This window comes from Peromyscus eremicus, chromosome 1 (assembly GCF_949786415.1).
Source record: "Peromyscus eremicus chromosome 1, PerEre_H2_v1, whole genome shotgun sequence".
Lineage (NCBI taxonomy): Eukaryota > Metazoa > Chordata > Mammalia > Rodentia > Cricetidae > Peromyscus > Peromyscus eremicus.
Genome location: NC_081416.1, coordinates 160,640,373 through 160,657,947, shown reverse-complemented (window position 1 = coordinate 160,657,947; position 17,575 = coordinate 160,640,373). Strand labels below are relative to the sequence as shown.

The 17,575-nt window shown below is 41.0% G+C and overlaps 3 pseudogenes; 2 read left to right on the top strand and 1 right to left on the bottom strand.

The window, feature by feature from the left end:
* The window catches only part of LOC131922600 (serum amyloid A-5 protein-like), a 174,502-nt pseudogene that overhangs the window by 138,470 nt on the left and 18,457 nt on the right, over positions 1-17,575 (bottom strand).
* Positions 642-4,309, top strand: LOC131925043 (uncharacterized protein C2orf78 homolog; annotated as a pseudogene).
* Positions 1,536-4,309, top strand: LOC131924955 (uncharacterized protein C2orf78 homolog; annotated as a pseudogene).

The window sequence follows — 17,575 nt, the reverse complement described above, 5'->3', positions numbered from 1 at the left end:
ATAATGACTTGCATTAAACGTAGTGGGGAACAGGAGGATCTAGATGACCAAGGGATTCTTAGCTAAATACAGTTCTTATCTATGAAATTCCTGATACATCATTTCATTAAGAAAGCTCACAGTAGAGCCAAGCTTGGTGGACATGGAAAGAACCTACAATGCCAGCACTCTGGTGCAGAGGCAGGCCAGTCTGTGTGATTTCAAGGCCAGACTGATCTAGGTAGAGAATCTCTCTCTCTACATAGAGAAAGACTTGCACAGAACAGGACAAAGGCACAGGCATGAGAAGTTGTCTAAGGTTCTGCTGCTTTAAACACTTCTGTTCTGGGACACAAGTGTGACAGTACCACAGCAGTATCAGAACAACACAAAACAGGGCAAAGAAGGGTGTTGTCTAGGTAGAGCAAGGATCAACGTGGATCAACTAGGAAGTACATGCCCACACAGGAAGAACAGGCAGCTCATCAAATGAGTGTCATCCTATCCATTACCAAGAATCATTCTGAACCATTTGTTTGGCATATGTGAGGGAAAATAGATCTCAGACTCTCCCAGACAGGACAAACTGCAGATAACAAAGCTTGTCACATAAGCCACAAAGATTTCATCTCACCATTCTTCCCACTTTCCTCTTACTTCCTATGGAAAATTTCCAAAGTGTACCTTTCTTTGGGAAAGAATGTGCTCTGCAGCCCTCTGTGCCTGTGCTGAGGAATGCCGCGCCCTTAGCAGGAAGTGTGTGCAACTTCTTCAGGGTCTCCACCCCAGCTGTGAGTTCAGCATGGCTCCTGCCATCAGACTCCAGCACTTGTTCCCAGCAACTCATGGACAGTGCATACCCCTGCTTACCAGCTGGCACAACCATGTTGACTGCACTGACTGACCAGGGCCAGAGCTCTGCCTCACCACCTTCCTATCCAGGCGTTCTCCAGTGGGATCCCACGGGAATACTGACAGGAGGGGAGCTGCACTCCAGGACTTCACTGTAACTGTCATTGACCAGAATACCACATTCTTCTCCTTGTCTATGACAGCCTAGGGTGAAAATATTTTAGATCCCATTGCCTTAGTCCTTTTAGGAAAGGACCAACACTGTCTGTCAGCCTTGTTCAGGCCACACCACCACAGGTGCCAAATCAAGGATACAGCCTGGCACCTTCCTACCGGGAGGGCAGCCAGGTCTATTACAATGACATCAACAGCCTGGGTACTCTGATGGCTGAAGAACTCAGGCAGTGCCTGCAGGCCTGTGGCTCTGTGTCCTACTCTGGGGGTCAGGCAACCAGAGATGGTGATGATGTCAAAGGAAATTCAGCCAACGAATGTCCAAACACCTTTCTCCACCTCTGCCATCTACTATCCCACACCTGCTCAAGACATGCCAGACACCAGTCTTCAAGGTGAGTAAAGCCAGGAGGGAGGACTGAGATCCGCACTCAAAGCAGACACAGCTCGACCTTACAGCAGTGGATGTCCTCAGGGAGAAAGGATGGGAGTCCTGAGAGCTCAGCCTTGGCTCTGGCTCACCATCCCCAATGTCCATCTCAAAAGTAAGAAACATGCATGATAGGGACTGACATCCATCCTTCATTAAAACATGATCAGCTACCACAACACAGACACACATATCACTGCCTAAGCCAATCATTGCCATGCTCCATCACACTATAATCACCTCCTTTCTACGATAGTGCTCAAGGTTCTAGAAGACATCATGAATTTTATATTTGGTTAGCACTTGATTTTTCCTGAGTTGAAATCGGATACCTGAGCAACACAACTGCAAATCTCTCTCTCTCTCTCTCTCTCTCTCTCTCTCTCTCTCTCTCTCTCTCTCTCTCTCAAACTTACTCACTCTCTTGCTGTATCTTCTCTTATTCTCTTTCTTTTTCTCTGTGATTCTTCAGTATTGACACAAGTCCATGATCATGTACCCATGTTCTCTATAACAAAGTCACACTCAAGCCACACTATTTCACTTTCTTCAAGTAATTTTCATATCACTTATAACACATCTGTGAAATGGGAGCTCGAGGATAGCTGGGGTTCTTAAACGGCTTGCATTTCAGGAGTGAAGGACTGGGTTTGCACACTGAAAACCCAAAAAATCCAAACATCTTGTTGCACATGAGTAATGCCACTACTTGAAAGAAGTCAACAGGTTGTGTAAGTTTTGGAAATTATAGACCAGACAAACTGCCTAATGGCACACTTCCAAATAACTGAGAGGAACTGTTTCAAAGTCAAAAGGAGGGCAAGGAAGGACCACACACCAAGAGAATTCTGTAACCTCCCCATGACCACTATGCATGCTCACACCAATAAATGATATGGAACATACAAACATCTGAGAAAACAAGACATTGCATGGTCACCAGAAACAACTGAGTAGTTACTAAGTGTCTGTAAACAGAGATGCTACACTTGCCACTCAAGCAGAGTTCATAGGAATGCCTGGCCCACTGCTACAGAGGCCTGAGTGCTGAGGTCCACTGAAAGGAGGGGATCATCTCATCTCACTTACCAGGCACTGACTCCTTCCTTGACTCTTTTCCAGTGGTGGAAAGGGAGAGGGCCCTTGGATAGATAGCTTTCAGCCAGACACTCTGTCTGCTGCAGAGTCCTGACTTCTGAAATGCCTGAACCCAGGATACTCAGATGAAGATACTACCTGTTGATGGGGACAGGTCATTAACTGCCCTTATTCACAGTCCTTCAGAATTCCTGGCCTTGCCTCCAGCTCCAAGCCTGGAACAAACAGAGAATAACAATGTAGAAGAAATGATTGCTGAGCAATCAAAGCCTCTGAATGCCTATGAGGGCAGTACAGAAAACCAAGGCTCATCACTTCTCCCTCTAGCACACTCTGACATGCAGCAGCCCCTGAACTACACTGATGCTGGGAGATTAACGTAGAAGCCAGATTCTGATAATGCCATCTTGGGAAGCAACAGCCTTGGTCTAGGAGAGCCTGGGTCTTTGTAGAGTGTCATGGTCTCAAGCATGACGTGGAAGACATGACTACAGTGCTGTCAGATATTCACCTTCCCCAAATCTTAAACTCCCTCACTGACCTAGACCACCAGGAAAATCCCACAGCAATCCATTCCAAAGACTCCACAGTCATCAGGAAGGATCAGGCCCAGGAAAGTTCCAGCATCACTGGACTTATAAAAGGTGAACAAGAAAGACCAGAAAGTATCTCATCTGCTTCATGTACCTCTTCAGGACCAAATCCAGCACCAGGACCTGGTGGAGGGAGCAGAGGCTAGAACCAATGCTGGGGCCAGTGAAGGAGATATTGACAACATGGACAACAAACACTTGGAGGTCAAAGCTCAGAAATCTGCACCCAGCAGGCCCAGGGTAGCTAGGGTGCAGGGGCAAGACAGGACCAAGAGGACCAGAGAAAACAACTTCAGCAAAATACAGCAGCTGGAGCCATCAAGTCAGAGAGTCAAGACACAAGAGAACCCCACCATCCCCAAGACCAACAGGAAGAGGAATCCATCTGAGCTGAGCAATGACGCCTTTAAAAAGCCTCAAACTCACCTCGGAAAGTACATGCTGGCATCCACTCAGGTCCTTCACCCATGGGGGAAGAAGTGTAATAACAAAACTGGCATCTCCTCCTCCCGGACTCTGCTAAACTTCAGCAGCAACAAAGATCCCAGGACAGGCCCAGCCACCTCATCCCTTCTGGATGTACCATGTGATGGCTGAGGCCCCGGTAAAACCCCCAGCAACGCTCAGAGACTAGAGAGAGCAATGTCCACAGGGAGTGTCCATCTCCATCCCAGTATAAGCTGCCCCCACCTGGGAAGGTCAAGTTAGTACCTCTGCCTTTTCCAGCCCTGGAGAAGCCACAAGCCAGACTGGTTTCTAGAAAGCCTCTCTTATAGTGGTATTTTATTTGTACTGAAATGTGATTTTAATTGTATATTAATAAATAAAGTTGCCCAGAGGTCAGAGCTATTAGTGCCATAGCAAGAGCATGGTGGTGGTGGCGCAAGCCTTTAATCCCAGCACTTGTTAGACAGAGCTAGGTAGATCTCTGTGTGTTCAAGGATACAGCCAACATTGAAGACACAAGCTTTTAATCTCAATACCATAGAGGACCTGGAGGGCTGTACACACAGGCAGTGATGAGGCCGTCACTTGTTTGGGTTTACAACCAATGAGAAGGCAGAACAGAAAGACTATTTAAAGACATACACACAGTAAGTAGGCCCCCTTTTCGGAGAGCTCTCTTGGCTGAAGCAGGAAGGGTAAGGCTCTTAGTTCTGACCTCTTGGCTTTCTTCTCTGAATCGGCTCTGTGTTTCTTATTTAATAAGACGGTTGGTTACATCTATACTCTCTCCCTGGCTTCACGCAGGCCCCCTGCAGTATACCCTGTGAGGCCTCATTCCCACTCAGCTCAGCCTACCACACTCAAGCCATCTAAACCAGCTCCTGCCTGCACTTCTTTGATGGCCTCTGACAAGCCAGCTCTGCCTATTGCTACCAGTGCCACACGAGCTAACATATCCAACCCCATCCAGTCTTGCCCTGGGCCTCAGCCAGCTGTCTGTAGGCCATTATCCTACAGGGCATCATCTCACACTTCACTGCAGAGGGAGCTTGACTCTTCTAACAAGAACAAGGCCCCATCAACCCCCAAACCTCAAATCCAATATCTACTACAAGACTTCAGCCACCAACCTATTCCATGGAGGAAAGTCCACATTCCAGGGCCAGTCATCTCACAGCCCATCACAGAAGAGCAGAGACCAGAGAGGGAGGCCATGAAGAGGCAGGCTCAACAGGAGAGAGAGAATGCTGCCAAGTACACCTCTCTGGGAAAACCACATCTCCTCCTTCAGAGGCAGAAGGATATGGAAATTTCTAGATATTATGACTATGTCATGTAAGTCCTACCCTAGTTTTTGGAACACAGTGCTATTCAACACAGACAAGGTAAGATATAGACATAGATATACATGTATACATTGGATTAAAATCTTGGTGAGTGTGTAGATAAGTAGGTACATATGGAGTTAGGGAAATTAATTGGTAGATCCAGGGATTTATATATAAATGGTCAAACAGTTTCTATACTTGTAAATATTTGAAGACACTAAAAGTGATTGAAGAAATTAAGTCAGTTATATCATCCATTAGTAAGTATATATAGAAGGCTTTGATGGTTTCTTCACACCTTTGTTATTGTTTTTTAATGTTTCCAAAGTAGAAATATGTGTTACATAAATTCATCATATGCTAGAAATCACTGGTAGTGTTATTTAAGGTAAAAGTAATTAGTCAAAACCTGTTGTGGTTATAAAATTATTCTCCTTGACTTTTTTTTTTTTTTTTTGGTTTTTTTGAGACAGGGTTTCTCTGTGTAGCTTGGCGCCTTTCCTGGAACTCACTTGGTAGCCCAGGCCGGCCTCGAACTCACAGAGATCCGCCTGGCTCTGCCTCCCGAGTGCTGGGATTAAAGGCGTGCGCCACCACTGCGCGGCTCTCCTTGACTTTTATTTTCATTATACTGGTTTTTGAACTTGGTATGTTTCCTATAGTGTATACTGTATAGTGAACACACTCCTGTTCTTCCAACACTTCCTCCCATTTTGTACCACTAACACTAGTCCTTTATTCATTACTGGTCTGGGACAGATATCCTCCTAAAATTTCATTAAATGAAATATAGGATTCCATGTATACACTATCAAGCACCCACCTTAAAGAGAAAATATACAAGGTTGAACATCTTCCTGAGAAGGGATTCATTCATAACAATGTATGTCTGAAATTGTATACATCTTTGAAATCATCCTTTTAATACTTTAATTTATTTTGTGTGTGTGTTTTTGTGTGTCACCCATCACTGTATTTCCCTGATTCCTCTTCAATCAGAACATCTGTATGTGCTTATTATCTTTTTATTATATCAGAGTAGAATGTCTTTTTCTTTGTCCTTTACTACCTGGGTTGCCTGATTTCTTATGATTTATGTATTTTATCTAATTCTACATATTCTAGATATTAATACACTTACTGAGGTAGCAATAGCAAAGATGTCCTCCTGTTCTCTAGGACCCCCTCCCAAATATCTGTTTCTTTTTCTAGTAACAAATGCTTTACTTCCCTGACAAACCATCTGTTAACTACAACCAGGAATTCTTAAGTAGCTGGTGTGTTGCCCCATCCTGGCCTGTCTCTGAACATTCAACACTTTGACATACATTGTACTGTAATACTATTGGGGTTACTCACACTATAGCCTCTGAGCCATTTGACATTTCATTTTACAGTGTGACACATAGGAAATATAACTCATTTGTTTATTAATTTGCTTTTAGTATCTTGAGACAGGTTTTCTCTCCAAAACCTTGCATGCTCATAAGTATGTTGATCAGACTAGCTTTGAAATGACTAACATCAGCCTGCCTCTACCTCTGCCACTATCTCTGCCTTTGCAATTGCCCTGAACCTGGCCCTGGCCCTGCCTGAAGAGTGCTGAGACTAACAGAATGCTCGCACAAACTAAATGGAATCAAGTTTCTTTCTGTCTGTATGAATATCCAGATTTCCAAGCATGATTGGATGAAGAGGACATGTGTAAGCCAAGGTGCATTTTTGGTACCTACCCAAAATCCCAAGAGACTTAACTGAATGTGTTTACAACTGGAATTCAACTTTGACTGATGTTTCTGAATATCTGCAGCTGTGGCAGAGATCCTAAGAATGTCATCCAGCTATTGTAGGGGCCTAAGTACAGATGTGCACTGAAAGGAGGGGACATCCCACTTACCAGAGACTGACTTCTTCCTTGACTCTTTTTCAGTGGTGCAAAGGGAGACTTCCCTGGGAACCACACATCAAGCCAGAGACTCCCTTAGCTGCAGAACAGACCTCTGCTACTCCTACACCCTGGATTACCAGATGAGAACACCACCTGTTGATGGAGACAAGACATTACCTACCCCAACTACAACCTTCAGAATTCCTTGTATTGTCACAAGCTCCATGACTGGGACTGCATTCCCAGATAAGGACACCAACTATTGATGGGGACAAGTCATTAACAGTCCCCAACCTTCAGAATTCCTGGTATTGCCACAAGCTCCATGCCTGGAACAGAGAATGACAACCTGCATGAGATGGCAGCAAATCTGTCAATGCCTCTGGATGCCTATGAGTGCATGAAAGAAAACCAAGACCCATCTCTCCTCCCTTTAGCACACCCCGACATCCAGCATCCCTTGCACTTCACTGATGCTGGGAGCCTAGGGCAGAAGCTTGCTTCTGACAATGCCACCAGGGAAAGCAGCAGTCATGGTCAGGATGAGCCTGGGACATGCACAGTGTGTTGGCCTCCAGCATAGACTTGCAGACATGACTACGCTGATGGCAGAAGTTCACATTCCCAACTGCTTAACTCCCTCTCTGAACTAAACCAATTCCAGGGTCCCACAGCCACCTAATGCAAAGACTCCATAGTCTTTAGGAGCAATCAGGCCCAGTAAAGATAAGGTGTCATCAGCACACCCTTAAACCTGTTGAGGATGAAGGAAGAGAGATGCTCTAATCTGCTTCATGGAGAATCTCTAGCCAGAATCCAGTATCAGGACCTTGTGGAAGGAGAGAAGCTGTGGCTAGTGCTGTGGCCAGAAGGAGATATTGACAACACAGACAAGCAAATGGAGGGAAAGCTCAGAAGGTCACACTCTGTAGGCTCAGTAGACCTAGGGTTCATGGGCAAGTTGAGACCAAAAAGAGCTAGAGAAATCAACTCCACGAAAGCTGAAGGAGCTGAAGCCATCAAGTCAGAGTCATGGCAGAAGAGAAGCCCACTGTCCTCCACAACAATAGGAAGTGGAATCCACTTGATCTTAGCCATCATAGCTTTAAAAAGCCTCAAACACACCTCGGCTTGCACATGCTGGTGTCTGTGAAGGTCTGTCACTCACTGTGGAAGAAGGGAGAGAAGAAAACTGGCATCTCTTGAACCTTCAACTCTTTGTGCTACTCTGTGCTCTAATAGTATCAGAGTTTGTTACACTTTGGCCTCTGAGACATTTGTCATTATCTTTTTCCAGGGTTACATATACTAAACAAAATAATTTATTTGTTAACTCACTTTTAGATTCTTGAGACAGGGACCCTCTCCATAGCCCAGCATGTCCTAGAACTGACTACATCGAACACGCAACATTGAACTCATGAAGATCTGCCTGCCTCCCCCTCTGCCTCCACCTCCATCTCAGCCTCTGCCTCCCCTTCTGTCTCCACTTCTGCCTCCTCCTCCTCTGCTGCCTCAAGAGTGCTGAGACTAAAGGAATGCTCCAAGAAGCCAGGTGGAATCCAGATTCTTTCTGTACATGTGAATAACATTTCCATGCATGTCTTGATGAAGAGGCCATGTGTACTCCAGGGTGCATTTTTGGTACATACCTAAAATCCAAAGAGACTAAACCACATGTGTTTACAACTGCAACTTAACTCGGATTAATCTTTTCCTGACAATGTGCCTTGTTTCAGTTGTAGGCTGTACTTGCTACAATACCTGTGAAGCACTGACCTCTAATGAGGTGTGCTCATGCTATCCTGGGTATTTTCTGCTTTTGTGGTAAAGTTATGATTGCTTTTCTACTTCTAGGAAGTGGGGCATCTGAATTTTACTGAGGAATTGTATTCACCCTTTTCATAGAGTTTCATGGTTGTAAATGAATTTTTAAACAGTCTTAAATAAATAAAAAACACAAAGCCAAATATAGGGGTGAAAGCGTTAGAGATCAGGGAAATAGTGATAGCCACCAACCTTACCTCTCCAGCCCTGCAGCTTTCAAAAGTGAGGTACTTTCTCTCTTACCCTCACCTTTATTGCCTTGCTGTTCTGTCTTCTCATTGGCTCTTAGCCCTGCTACCTCACTTCCTTGTCAATGCCTATCTGTACAGACCTCCAGGTCTCTATGGTTGGTGCTGGGTTTAAAGGCTCCACACTAGGCTGTTCCCTAGTGCATCCTTGAACACATAGTGACCCTGTCTGCCTTTTGACGGGATTAAGGTATGTGCTACCACTGCCTGATTGCTGTGTTTACTTAAAAGTGCTTTATTTATTAAGAATAAAATTTATAAATAATATAAGAAAAACTATATACAATAAGTACAACTATATACAATATATACAAGCAATAAATACATCAGCAATTTGACAAATTTAGAGAAAATATTTCATTATCTACTCTATTTTTTGTGATTTCAAAATGTACCTAATTCACTTTCTACCTGAACTTGTATTACCTACAGAAAATTGTCCTGTAATATTCCTTAGAACTTATATACTTTTCACCTCTTAGTGAGTTTCTTTTTTTTTTTTTTGAAATTTCTTAACAAGGAAAAATGTAACTATGACTATCAAATCTTCAACTCCCTCAGAGACCAAGAAGGAAATAATATTACCGAGTAAAACAGGAATTGCAAACAAGCAACTTCTGGAAAATTGTGAGTTGACAGAAACAGCCAGCTGTCTGGACAGTCACCTGAGGTTTTCTGCAATGTTGGGGCATCATCTTCAGCCTACAGGCTTAGCATATCTGACAGACTCATTTGTGATGTAGGATATACACAAGGCCTACAGCTCAACCTCACATTCGGCATGAGTATTCCATGTACCAGATAAAACTGAATTCTACCAGTGTCCTGTTATGATTCAGGATTTTAAATCCTGGAAATTGCTGGTGTTTCTGGAATTCATCTGCTTATTCTTCTCAGCTTGTGGATGGCTTCATTTCGGCATCCTGTTCTTCTCTGCATCCCATTCTTCTCGGCTTGTGGGTGGCTTCATCTTCTTTATCAAATGCCAGTCTACCATTAAGAGGTTAGACTCTATCAGCCTAGTTACTCTTTCAAGAATAACTGTTTCAGCTACTGTTCCACTGCATACCAGAAGACATCGGTCCATTGCCTGTTGAGCTGCCTTCTTAGAAAGGGGCCCTGTACCTTTTCCAGATTGCAAAGGCCACTTTAGCGATGGTGCCATATAGTCTTGGCATCAGAGGATGCCTGTTGCTAAAGCCACAACCACACTTGTTTAGGCAAGGATTGGTAGTCCTTTGCTTTGTGTCCTCTTGGTCCATTTTGGATAGCATACTCTCAGCAGTTGATATGAGGGCACTTTGTTGCCCAGTGGCTAACTTTTGCCATAATGAAAGTTAACTCCATATGCAGTTTCTTCAATGCCCATATCTTCTCTGAAGTAGATTGGTGCTGCCAGAAGCCAACAAGTCTCATAATCATAAAAAAATTGTAAGTTATTAAAACATTTAAATGCCATATTCTGTAGATCTCTGAAGGATTTGAAGATGACCTGTCTATCTAAAATATATCTCTGCTTAACCTTGAAAACACCTAATATGATGACAAGTTCAATTGTAATGACTAACTACTAATTCTCATTTCTCTATATCCTAAGTGTTGATAATAATAACTTTCAAGAATTAGCAAATTGTTAAATGAACTGTATAGGTACAATATCCTGAACAAGATTAGCAATATACATACAGCATTTTCTAACAATATCAATCTCAATATATATAATTTGTGTACAATATATAAAAATTCAATCCAATGTAAAGTATTTAAAACTAGTAGTTTTCTTTTAAAAATAGATTCAATAATCTACTTTTTTAACTGTATCATATCTATAGCCTCTCGTTTTTTTCAGAGTAGATTCAATAATGTACCTTTTATTCTATCATTTCTATATCTTTTTTTCAGAGTAGATTCAATAATCTACGTCTTATCTATATCATCTTTTTTTCCAAACAAGAATCTTAAATCTAATCTCCTTTGTTTAGCCCTTTTCCTGACCATTAACTACAACAACTTGTAACCAAGCCTCCTAAACAATGACAACTACCCCAAACCCAAAACCCATTGAAAAACCAAAAACCACCCGCCCCACCTCTTGGGAATGTGGACATAGTGCTCTGAAAAGTTGCTTTCTGCAGTTTGTTGGTGATAGCATCTTTAGAAGATTCTGAAAAGAAAATTTTTGGGTTAAATGTCAAGTTCCAGGAGAGGTAGCTATATCATTTGTTGTCCAGTCTTGGTATAATGCCAAAGTGCAGGGCTTATCTCAAGTCCTTGTTCAAGTAGTCTGTGAAACAGGATCATCTCAGCTAGCCATCTCAAAATTGTTCTGAGCAGTTTGTAGTCCAAAGATGATCTTTGGGTGATGTTTGTCAGCTTAGTGGTATTATTATCGTCCATATGGAATCATTGTTATGGGACTCCATCATCTTTCTGGAGACTTCAAATTCAAGGTTAGGCCTGGTCATGATTCCCTGCAGAAAACTGATAGAGACTCCGACACAAAAACATGTATAGGCAGCTAAATTAAGCCTTTTTCTAGAATTAGGTAGTACTCTATATGACCAATAATATCATGACAAAGTTATATACATATATAAATCTTGTAAATTTTGATATAAAATTCATAACTTAAGAAAAGTTTAAAGACTCAAAATAGAACCAAAGAATTGAGATTAGTGGCAAAAAAACCAGTTCCTTAATTTTTTGGTTTTCTTCTGTCCTATATCAGAAGATGGCTCTTTCATCTGACATGACACAGAGATTTTCCATTTTCCTTTTAACAACATACGTGGGTTTAGAGAAGGAAAGAGCCATTCTCCAACTTCAAAGCCAGCTTTAATTGTTAATTGAACTAGGACTACAAAAAGACCATTTGTGTTAGTGGTCTGTAGAGAAGAGCAGAAACAAATATTTAGGAAGACTTAAGAAATTTTACATGTGATACACCAACAGGCCAAATTACTCTTTTTCTTGGGACATTTTTCTAGATGATTTGTCCTTTTTCTTCAAATGTCTCATTTGTCCAGTGTTCTTCAGATTCCTTGGCCTTCATTCTCCTGAAAGACAAAAACAAAAAACGCTTCCCCAAACCTAACTTTGGAGAGGTTCCCTTTTGGCAAGTTATATCTGATTAAATAAAAAGGCATTTGTTAGTGGTATAAGTTAGTTTAAATTGGATGGTCATGCTGGTTGATGAACTATCACCTCTTCTAATTAAGGGGTCTCTGTTGTTCAAATTGAACCTATATCAATTTTGATGGTATCCACAGCTTATCTTTTCCTATAGAAACAAAAGCAAAACCTCGTTCCCAACATAACACATATCCTGGTTTCCATTCTGAGGTCAGCACATCCTTAAAGTATATAGGCCGATTTAATTCTGCAGTTTTATCTATTATCCAATGTCTCTCTGCAGCTATTGTCCCTTTCTCATTAGCTCTGAGAAAATTCAAAGTTAATAGAGCATTATGTAATCTATTTCTGGGGGGGGGTTGTTACCCCTTTCTGTTTATTTAGCATATCCTTTAGAGTTCTATTTGATCTTTCTAAAATTGCTTGGCCTGTAGGATTATGTGGTATAACTGTAATATGCTTATATTGTAATAAGCAAAAATTTTCGTTTTACGAGAGACATATGCTGGAACATGGTCAGTTTTAATTTGTGCAGGTATACCCATGATGGCCATAACTTCTAGCAAATGCATGATTACAGGTTCAGCATTTTCAGAACCAAAAGCATTTCTGCACTGAAATCCTGAATAAGTATCAATGGTATAGTGTACATATTTTAGTTTTCCAAATTCTGCAAAGTGAAACACATCCATCTGCCAGATTTCATTCCTCTGAGTACCCTTTGAGTTACATCTAGCTGGTAGCAGAGTCTGGTTATAAAAGGAAAAATTAGGACATTTCCTTACAATATCCTTAGCTTGTTGCCACGTTATAGAAAAATTCTTTTTTAAATCTTTACTACTGACATGATGTTTTTTATGAAATTCTGAAGCCTCCATCACATTTCCTATCAATAATTTATCAATCTTGTCATTACCTTGTGCTAGAGGGCCTGGCAGACCCATATGGGATCAGATGTGAGTTATATATAAGGGATGCTCCTATTCCTGATTATATCTTGTAACTGAATAAATAGTGAAGTTAATTCTGACTCATCAGGGATAAATTCTGCAGTCTCAATATATAATACCACTCTTTCAGCATACTGAGAGTTTGTAACTATGTTGAGAGGTTCTGAAGAATCTGTTAATATCAAAGAATATCATACAATTCCATTTTTGAACTGAATTATAATGACTTTGAACCACTTTACTTAAATTTTCAATTTTTTTCCTGCTTCCTCAATTCTGTCCCATGCATTCATGGCTGCCATGCGGCATAGAATTAAGGTTTGATTATCATATAAACATTGTCTTTGATCCTGGGCAATGTCTACACCTCTAATTCTACATGGTGTCTATTGCCTTAGCCTCCTCCTTAAGCCATTGTCACCACTGTAATTGTGCTCTGGATTCTAGAACATCTGTTACCAACTCTTTCCAGTCCTGAGGAATAATCCTATTACAAGTTGACCACGAGTTTAACATTTGCTTTACAAATGGAGAATGCATTCCATAGGATACTATAGCTTCTTTAAATCTCCTTAAATCCAACATTTCCACTGGAGTCCAATTCGCTTGTACATGCCGTTGAGCAGGTAGTTCCTATAAGGCTACCAGATGAATTAAGTTTGATTGTTTGAAAAGAGGCTGTCTCTCTGTAACCATATAATGCGTTCCTGAAATTATTTCACCTTTAAAGTCTTCTGCCTGGGTCTGAATTTCTCTATAATTCATTTTAACCTTTTTTTTCCTCAAGCTTTTGTCTTGGCACTTAACTTCACCAATCCTTTTAATACTAAAATAAGGATAATTAAACAAATAATAGTTATAACTGATGTTTCCTACATCCTATCAGCATTAATTATCCTCTCTTTTAACTGTACAGTTTTCAGACTGTCTAATGAATTATCAAACAAAGACTAATTTCCTTTTATTGAAAAATATTTCCTATTTTTTAATATGGAAAAAAAATGTTCTCTTTTAACTAGTTTCTCCCTTTAAGATATCTGATATCTTAATTGACTTACCAAGTCTGCATAGAACAGTAGAAGTCCAAGGAATTTCAAGGCAGCTACCAAGCATGGTGGCAGTCCAAAATGGGAATCAGAAAGACAGAGAGAGAGAGAGAGACAGAGACAGAGAGAGAGAGAGAGAGAGAGACAGAGAGAGACAGAGAGTCAGAGAGACAGAGATAGAGACAGAGAGACAGAGAGAAAGAGAGAGAAAGCACGTCCTAAAAGCTAAAAACTAAATAAAAAGTCCAGCCACATGCTCTGGCCTGAACGAGCGGCTCTGTAAACATACAAGCAGTCCAGCTGCTTGCAGCTCTGCAACCTTGCAGCTCCAGCAACATGAGTAGGAGATCTGGCTGCAAGTAGCTCCAGCTGCATTTAGCTAGATCTCATGTAGCTCTGGCCAAGCCAGGAGGCCTGTAAACCCTGGCCTATAAGGCCATCAATGGGTTTTTTTAATGAATTCTTGCCATGTGAGCACCAATTGTAGATGAATTTCTAAATGGTCTTATTAAATAAGAAACACAGAGCCAAATATAGGGGTGAAAGCCTTAGAGATCAGAGAAATAGAGAGAGCCACCAACTTTACCTCTCCAGTCCTGCACCTACCAAAAGTGAGCTACTTCCTGTCTTACCCATGCCTTTATTGCCTTGCCCTCTCATTGGCTCTTAGCCCAGCTGCCTCACTTCCTTGTCAATGCCTGTCTCTACAGACCACCAGGTCTCTGTGGTTGGTACTGGGATTAAATGCGTGTGTCACCATGCTTGGCTGTTCCCTAGTGTGTCCTTGAACACACAGAGACCCTATGCCACATGATCGAATTAAGAGCGTGTGCTACCACTGCATCACTTCTATGTTTACTTAAAAGTGGCTGGCCGTTTTACCCTTGATCTCCAGGCATGCTTTATATATTAACATACAAATAAAATATCACCACAAATGGTGTATCTGTCTTCACAATATCTAACTACTACGTGGGACCAAAATTGTTCATTCTAAAGAGAGGTATTTCCAAAGTCATCCATGTAGAAAATATTAACAAACCCACCATGAAAAGATCCTACTACCTGTATACGATGATCCTCACAGGGACAAATTTGGGTACAACAGAATAATGAAAAGCAATGGCTTAAGGAGGCCTCTGGTGTTATGCTGTCTTTGTGTGGCTTTAATTACCGATTTAAGCACTGCCATGAGACTACTGTGCTTCACTTTACATCTTAGGAGCAATAGAAATGCATTTGAATAGCTATCTCTAACCTTGATATTATTACTTTAATCTTGATGTTTTCAAACTAAGGGTCTTGTAGAATAATTCTTATTAAACAAAGCTCAGTAAGCATTTTCATATTAAAGCAATTCATATAGTGCTGTACTTGTATTGAATCCTTCTCAATAACATTAGTTCTCATTGTACTTTTCATTGAACATATTCTTTTAAAACTGTATATTGTATACTGAGCCCAGTAACTTTCCTTAACTGTCACCAAAAATCTTAGACATTGACAACTGCTTGACAGCATTGCCTCCCAAGTCATGAATGGAACCATGGAGATATGTGTAATCTAGGATCCATATACACAGACAGCATCAGGAGATATTTGTCTGGGACTGGATACATATGGTATAATATGATTATCATGAGTTACAAGAACTCTCCTGCAATCACCTTGACTGAATTCATCACTTCAGCTGAAATGGTTCTGTTGTGTGTAGACATCACATATTCCTTCTCCATTGCTCTCTTATTGGAAAATATTCCTGAAAAATGCTGCAATATGTACTGATGTGCAAAGCAATAACATGTTCAATTCCTTGAAGTTGTATAAATGGGAAATGATATAGACATAGAGATGGTGTTTAAAGTGACCTCATACTGAAATAGAGAGAGGGTAGAATACTTCACATTATACCCACCAACTTATTGGTGTTTCCTATGGAAGCAATACTTGGAAGCCCCCTACTTTTAGTTAACCTCTATTTCTACTCTCTAGCATAAAGAAAGACCATTTTCCAATGTGCCTGATGGTCAAATGCAAGTAACATCTAGAATGACAAGTCAAGTTTTCATGAATCTGCATGGCTCCTTCTACTATGTACAGTTAAGCTTCACAGACACAGAACTGTCTATCACTGCAAATTTCTGTTCAATTACTTTCTAAGGTATCCATCCATCCAAAGTAATCACTGCTAACATATCACAATGGAATGTTCACTTGATTTTGGAATAAAAAGCCATGCTACACTATTCTACCCACTGTTCTAGCTCTCAATTTGATTGGACTACTAGTAGGACAATCCCTGAGCTTTGGAAGGACTGCTTTGTGCATGATCCATTTCTGAGTACCAGCCAGCCATCTCACCACAACAGCAGCCACTGAGACTCAGCAGCTGAAACAATTACAACTCTCTCCAGCAGCAACAGAAACAAATGCCAAAGGATGGCTAGCAAGGAAGCAGACTGTAACTGTTACATCTGCATCTGCAAATACATTAATCTCCTGCAAAACTGCAAAGGTTTAGAAGGGAAATGGAGAGACCCAACCATTCCATTCAACAAAACAATAGCAGTTGTCTTACCTCTGGGACGTAGGAACTACTCAGTCACAGAACATTTTATGGTGGATTGCAGTACAAGATAAGAATTCCCTTCTGTGCATGTGTACAAATAACAAATTGGAGAGTTGTTACAAATATATCTAACAACTGTGCCTTCCACTTACCAGTGTATAATTCTCTCTTGACATTTTAATATGTGGAAGAGCCATCCAACAACCTAATAGCACAATTCCTGACCATTCTCCCCCAAAATGATGGAAGAGCCTGCTTGGTCTATGAAAGCCACCCAGCTGGCTATCAGAAAGGGGATTCCAGCTCCAGGCGAGTCTGAAATTCTCATATTCTGGAATTCATTCAATTTGGCCCTTTTCTACTTCTTGCTCATAACTTACAACAGGATCACAATAACTTTCATATTTTAGGAGGTACTAAGGACCTTCTTAGCCAACATCTCCTGAGGCTTAACCCTGCCTCTGTTACTTAGCATTTAGCAGGCATCTTTCTTCCGAGAGTGCCATTTTCCCACACATACAGGATGCCATCTTTCAAGTTATTTAACTTACATTTACTTTTCTTGGAGATGCTGTTCTAAAAAATATTTTATCATATTTGTTTGTTATCTCTTGAAAGCTTTTTCTTTTGTAAAGAGGGAGAGAATGGTAGTATGTACTGAGAAATGAGGACTTGGAAAATAATTGAAAGGAGTGTGGTAACTAAGTTTGGTATATGTGGTTAGAGGAAATAAGTCATATTACACTGAAAGAAAAATAATATGCGAATATTAAAAAGTAAAAAACACACTGAACACAGTTCTATCTATCTACTTACTAATCTTTCATTTTCTCTCCACTGTCAGAATTCAAATAACACAGGCCCCGGCATGTTCTACTCATTTGGTTCTAAGCTCCTACAAGAGAACAATTTTTTTCTGATAGATTTACAACCAGAAGCCTGGATGAACCTTCCAACTTTCAGTCATTGCCACTTGGAATATGTCACATTATCTGACAAGTGGTCAGTCATGAA